Raw genomic sequence first — 7,169 nt, 5'->3', positions numbered from 1 at the left:
AGGGGACGACAGAGGATGAGATGGCTAGATGGCATCACTGACTCGATGGACGTGAGTCTGAGTGAACTCTGGGAGTTGGTGATGGACAGGGAGGCCTGGCATGCTGCGATTCATGGGGTCGCAAAGAGTCGGACACAACTGTGCGACTGAACTGAACTGAATATCCTGAAACAATATGTAGCCACCCAACACTTTCTTAAAAAGTAATATAAAGGAAATAGAATAACACAATGTAATTTTAGTCAAAAGAGCAGTAAATAAAATATTATATCATCTGCATTTATTACAGCATTATTAATACAATAAAATGCACAAATCTTGGGTGTTCAGTTTTATGAGTTTTGGAAATTGCACACACTATTGTAACCATCCAAGACAAGAAATAGAGCATTTTCATCCACCCCCTAAGATTCTATCCTGCCCATTTCCAATCAATTCCTTTCCTCCATTGTCACCAGGCAACAATTTCCTTATTTCTATCTCTATAGATTAGTTTTGTCAGTTCTTGGATTTCATATAAATGAAATCATACAATGTTTATTCTTTCGTGTCTAGCTGCTTCTGCTTAATAATTAATTACATTTATAGTTACATTTTGAGATTCATATTAGGAGTTCATTCCTTTATATTGCTAAGTAATATTTAATTGTATAAATACACATTTTGTAAGAATTCCACTGTGTAAACTTGTTTTTCCTTCTGCCTGTTAACAGACATTGGGCTGTTTCCAGTTTTAAGTGTTTATGAATAAACTTAATATTCCCATGTCTAATGCTTTTTGTGAACATATATTTTACTTCTCTCAGGAAACTATTACAAGTGGAATGAGTTAAGTGTAAACTTTATAAGACACCACCTGGAAATTCATCAAAGTATGTGACTATTTTACACTCTTGCCAGCAATGATGAGAGCTCCAGTTGCTCTGCATCCTCTCCAATATTTGGTGTTGCCAATCTTTTTCATTTTAGCCCACCTAGTGGGTTGGAATAGTATTTGATAGTGGTTTTAATTTGCATTTATCTAACAATTAATGAAGCTGACCATTTTTGTCCCTATACTTACTGCTCATTTATATGTATCTTCTTTTGTGATGTGTCTGTAGTGATTTAAATTTGATACTCCTCCATTCAAAAAGTGAAGCCTAACTTCTTAAATCTTAAGTCCAGATTATTGTCCAATTATTATTGCTTCTAATAAATAAATTATGGTGGAACTGATGGCATGGATGTCTAAATTAGAACATAAAAGGCATGGTGACTTTCTCCTTGCTCTTTCTCTTGGATTGGTCACTCTGGGAGAAGACAGGTGCCATATCAGAAGGACATTAAGGCAACCTATAAAAAAGCCAATGCGGCATAAGAACTGAGGTCTTTTGCTAGAAGCCACATGAGTCATCTCTTGAAAATGAATCCTCCAGTTCCAATCAGACCTTCAGCTGACTACAGTCCCAACTAATACTTTAACTGCAGCCTCATAAGCAATAATCAATTAGAACCACCCAGCTAATTTGCCCCCAAATTCCTGATCTTCAGAAAGTATGAAATAATGTTTGTTGCTTTCAGCTCACTTTAGTGATTTGTTATACAGCAATAGTTACTGTATAGTATTATTTTATTATTGATTTGGGGGGTTCTTTATATATTCTGGGTGTAAATGTAAGTATTTTGTCATACCTATGTGCTGAGAATATTTTTGTCCCGGTTTATGGTTTGGTCATATCTGAATGATGACCTCTAACAAGCCAAGAAAATTTGCACAATTCAATTAAACATTATGTCTCTTGTGGTTAATGGTCTTAGTGGGTTTTTTTCCATGAAATTTTTGTCCCAAGATCATAGACTCCTTTTATTCTTCTCGAAGCTTTACGTTCCTGGGTTTTTGGTTTTAAGTTTAGTCTATGATCCATCTCAATTAATTTGTTGTGTATGGAGTGAGATATGGATCAAAGCTCATTTGTTTTCCTCTATATGGATACTCAGTTGTTCCAGCAGCATTGACACATTAGTTAATACTGATTTATTTTTTAAAAACATAATATATATGTAAAAGTGTTAAAAGTAATCCTAAAAATTTTAACAATGGTTATTACTAAGTGGTAGAGTTAGAAGTGGTTTCTTGTCTTAGAGTTTTCTGTATTTCCTTAATTTTTGACCATGAACCTGTAATATTGTGTGTGTGTGTGTGTGTGTGTGTGCTCAGTCATGTCCAGCTCTTTGCAATCCCATGGACTGCAGCCTGCCAGGCTCCTCTGTCCATGGAACTTCCCAGGCAAGAATACTGGAGTGGGTTGCCATTTCCTACTCCAGGGAATTTTTCCAACCCAAGGATTGAAACTGAATGTCTTGCATCTCCTGCATAGGCAGATTCTTTACCACTGCACCACCTGGGAAGCCATTTGTAATACATTATACCTAAAAATGAATAAAACATTTAATTTTCATTTTTATATGTTTATTTTCCCTTCTTTAACTGTACCATAAAATATGTAAAATTATAGCTTAAATAATTTTAAGCTTCCCTGGCTCAGACGGTAAAAGCATCTGCTTACAATGCGGGAGACCTGGGTTTGATCCCTGGGTCGGTAAGATCCCCTGGAGAAGGAAATGGCAACCCACTCCAGTACTCTTGCCTGGAAAATCCCATGGACGGAGAAGCCTGGTAGGCTACAGTCCATGGGGTCACAAAGAGTCGGACATGACTGAGTGAGTTCACTTTCACTTTCTATAGCTTAAATGCATGTAAATAAGTGTATCTTTAGAAAATTTGTGTACAAATACAAATACAGTAATATCTTACAAATTCAGATAAAAGTTCAGCTGAATAAGTGAACACATTGTAAATAGTATTATAAAAGTTATTTGATATTTAAGTTAAATGCTTATTACTTTAATTTATATTGAATAATTCTAAATGTCTATAAAATTTGCCAAGTAAAAAACTTTGGACTCTGCTTTTAGATACGAATACTCTGTCCTTTTGATTTTGTAATTATTTATATTCAAATTATTTCTGTGCTGGTAAAGTGTTTTACAAAGGCCCAGAGACTCCTTTTCTCTTACAAGGGCTAAACATTTATCTCACAAGCTGATACACCATTCTTTGGAAACTCTTTCTTGTCAGTGCAAAATTAAATATCAACCTCTATGTGTCTGAGTATCACAAATGTAGTTAAAATGAAAGTGGTTTTATTGTAACATGGTATTACTCCTGAAGAGATAAATATATTCTGGTAAAAGAGGAAGACAAGCTAAGAATCAACAGTAAAAATGTGTAACTCATCAGTTTCCATCAAAGCAAAGTCACATAAAACTTTCTTCTTTCTGTTTTGAATCAGTTTTGGATTCTGTTTTACTTGAGGTTTAAATTTCAGCCTTAAATGATCAAACACCAGTTCTTTCAGCCTGGCTTTCTCACTTTTACAGCAATTCAAGCCAGCTAAGAAAATTTAACTTAACCAAAATATAGTAAAAAAAAAAACTTGGAAAAGTCTCAACACCTGGCCTACATTTGAGCTGCATGACAACCTGGGTTTCAAGCTTCACTGCATTAATTTGTGGCACAACAGTTAACCACAAGCTTCTGAGACTGGGGGTGGGGGGTTGTATCATCCAAATGCTGAGAATGGGGGTACAGTGAGGGAGTATAACAGTAGTTCTTCTATGTAATTAAAACATTCATTGCTAAAGTTATTGTGCCAATTGAAATGATATTTATGTACTGATGAAACAGAATAGAATATTTAAAAACTACTGTATGGAAAGCAGCACTGTCAGAAATCTATCTAACAGGAGGACCCTTGCAACACGGAACAAACAGTTAACATGAATAAACACTGAGGGGAAAAAGAACCCTGGAAAAGCAATTATAAAACTGCAAAACGACTATTTAGGACTGAAAGATTTCATGTGGAAACTTTTCTGCAGCTGTGACCGTTTGTCAGTATTAACAACAGACCTGTTTTGTTTTGTTTGGGGATTTGACAAATTACAGTATCCTGTGCTGTTCTCCTGTCTTGTGGAAAAATAAAGGGAAATGTAGCTCTATAGTTTCTTCATCCTGTATTTTTCTGTTTTCCTCACTTTTCCTGAGCTCTCCCATATCTGTAGACTAGATGAGAAAGCCCTCGACCTTCAATTGCAAAGTCAGAGGAAAAGGTTTGATCTTGGCGGCTATAAGTCAGTCACTAATGGAAATGAAAGCTGTTTGCTCTGGAAACCCTGGCTTCAGTGCTGGGGGATCATGTGCAAACTGCAGAGTAAGTGCTGAGGCTGGAATCTGGACCAGCATTCCCAAGCCTTTGCCCAGTCTCCCACCCCCACAATTTCCATAACTGCTTATCCCAACCCTACTTCTTTCCTTGATCTCATCCAATACAAATTTATATTTTCATCAAAAGTATTTAAGTGTCTAATTGGTGAAGAAGGCCTGGTACTACTAAAAAAAAAAAAAAAAGAAAGAAAGAAACAGTTCCTTCTCTTCCAGGACAAATGTAAATGAAAGAAAACAAAAATCAGTTCAGAAAGTGCTACCTTTTAAAGACTAATAGATGAGAGCCTTGTGCTTTTTGCTGTTTTCTATTTTATTCTTTTGAAGCGTAAGGAGGATTTGGTATAATTTAGGCAGAAAGGAGAACATTAGTGCTTGACCCATGCCTCCTAAAACATATGCACACATACACGTGTCTTTTTTTTTTTAAGAAGTAAGAGTTTGTCTGTGGATGATAACCGGTTTAAAGAAAACTAGAAACAGAGAATGCATGCCTACCACCTTCTATTCATTGTTATTAAATGGGATTCAGAGGGCAGAACAGGAGTTTCTGCCCCCTTCCTATTTCTGTTTATGAATACCATCTTTATTTTTCCCATAGTCACTGAGGTGGGTTGAAGAGTGGCCCCCAACAGGCTACGTCTGTGTGTTTACCACCAGAACTTGTGACTGTGAACTTATTTGAAAAAAGATCCTTTGCAGATGAAATTAAGCTAACGGTCTCAAGAGGAGATCATCCTAGATAACCCATGTTGGCCCCAAAGGTAATGACAAACGTCCTTAGAAGAGAAAGAAGAGAAAAAGGGAAAATGGAGATGGGATGAAGTGACTCAGCCACAACCCAAGGAAAAGCTACAGGCCCCAGCATCTGGAAAGACAGAGGAAGCCTCCAGAGAGTGTGTGGCCCTACTAGCACCTTGATTTGAAACTTCTAGCCTCCAGGACTACAATAGACTAAGGTTCTATTGTTTAAGCCACCAAATTTATGGTAATTTGTTACAGCAGACTTAATATGCTAATACACTCACCCAACGTCTTTATCAGTCGCTGCTTCTTCAATCTGTTATTCATTCATTTGTTCAGGAAACAAACAAGAAACATGTCAGTTCAGTTGCTCAGTCATGTCCAATTCTTTGCGATCCATGGACTGCAGCAGGCCAGGCCTCCCTGTACATTATTAACTCCCAGAGTTTGCACAAACTCACGTCCAAAGAGTCGGTGATGCCATCCAACCATCTCATCCTCTGTTGTCCCCTTCTCCTCCTGCCTTCAATCTTTCCCAGCATCAGAGTCTTTTCCAATGAGTCAGCTCTTCACATCAGGTAGCCAAAGTTATTAGAGCTTCAGCTTCAGCATCATTCCTTCCAGTGAATATTCAGGACTTATTTCCTTTAGGATTGACTAGTTATATCTCCTTGCAGTCCAAGGGACTCTCAAGAGTCTTCTCCAACACCACAGTTCAAAAGCATCAATTCTTCAGTGTTCAGCTTTCTTTATGGTCCAACTCTCACATCCATACATGATTACTGGAAAAACCATAGCTTTGACTAGATGAACATTTGTCAGCAAAGTAATGTCTCTGATTTTAATATGTCTAGGTTGGTCATAGCTTTTCTTCCAAGGGACAAGCATCTTTTAATTTCATGACTACAGTCAACATCTGCAGTGATTTTGGAGCCCAAGAAAATAAAGTCTGAGTTGGAAAAATAATAATTTTGTTCTCAAGAGGTGGTAATCTGATAAAGAGAATCAGACACATAAACTAAATAAATACAGTATAGCTGATGTCATTATAATGTGTGGCCACAAGAATAAAGTGGTCACTGCTTCCTGGGATGGTCATTAAGAGTTCAAAGAGGAGGGACATATGAAAGGTGAGACGATGTCTGCTGGCTAAACAAATATGGGAAGGAGAGAATTCCTGGAAGAGAATGGAACATGAACAGAGATGCGGAGGCATGAAATCACACAGCCTCTACTGAAATTTGTTGTTTTTAAGTCTGTCTACTAAGATTCCAAGTAATAGCAAGGAGAGATAAGAAAGCCTTCCTCAGTGATCAGTGCAAAGAAATACAGGAAAACAAAAGAACGGGAACGACTAGAGAGCTCTTCAAGAAAATCACAGATACCAAGGGAATATTTCATGCAAAGATGGGCACGATAAAGGACAGAAATGGTACAGACCTAACAGAAGCAGAAGATATTAAGAAGAGGTGGCAAGAATACACAGAAGAACTATACAAAAAAGATCTTCATGGCCAAGATAATCACAATGGTGTGATCACTCACCTAGAGCCAGACATCCTGGAATGTGAAGTCAAGTGGGCCTTAGAAAGCATCACTACGAACAAAGCTAGTGGAGGTGATGGAATTCCAGTTGAGCTATTTCAAATCCTGAAAGATGATGCTGTGAAAGTGCTGCACTCAATATGCCAGCAGATTTGGAAAACTCAGCAGTGACCACAGGACTGGAAAGGTCAGTTTGCATTCCAATCCCAAAGAAAGGCAATGCCAAAGAATGCTCAAACTACTGCACAATTGCACTCATCTCACATACTAGTAAAGTAATGCTCAACATTCTCCAAGCCAGGCTTCAGCAATACGTGAACCATGAACTTCCAGATGTTCAAGCTGGTTTTAGAAAAGGCAGAGGAACCAGAGATCAAATTGCCAACATCTGCTGGATCATCGGAAAAGCAAGACAGTTCCAGAAAAACATCTATTTCTGCTTTATTGACTATGCCAAAGCCTTTGACTGTGTGGATCACAATAAACTCTGGAAAATTCTGAAAGAGATGGGAATACCAGACCATCTGATCTGCCTCTTGAGAAATTTGTATGCAGGTCAGGAAGCAACAGTTAGAACTGGACATGGAACAACAGACTGGTTCCAAATAGGAAA

The sequence above is a fragment of the Bison bison genome, unplaced genomic scaffold, assembly GCF_000754665.1.
Source record: "Bison bison bison isolate TAMUID 2011002044 unplaced genomic scaffold, Bison_UMD1.0 scf7180017864373, whole genome shotgun sequence".
Classification (NCBI taxonomy): domain Eukaryota; kingdom Metazoa; phylum Chordata; class Mammalia; order Artiodactyla; family Bovidae; genus Bison; species Bison bison.
This window is presented reverse-complemented; position numbering follows the sequence as displayed.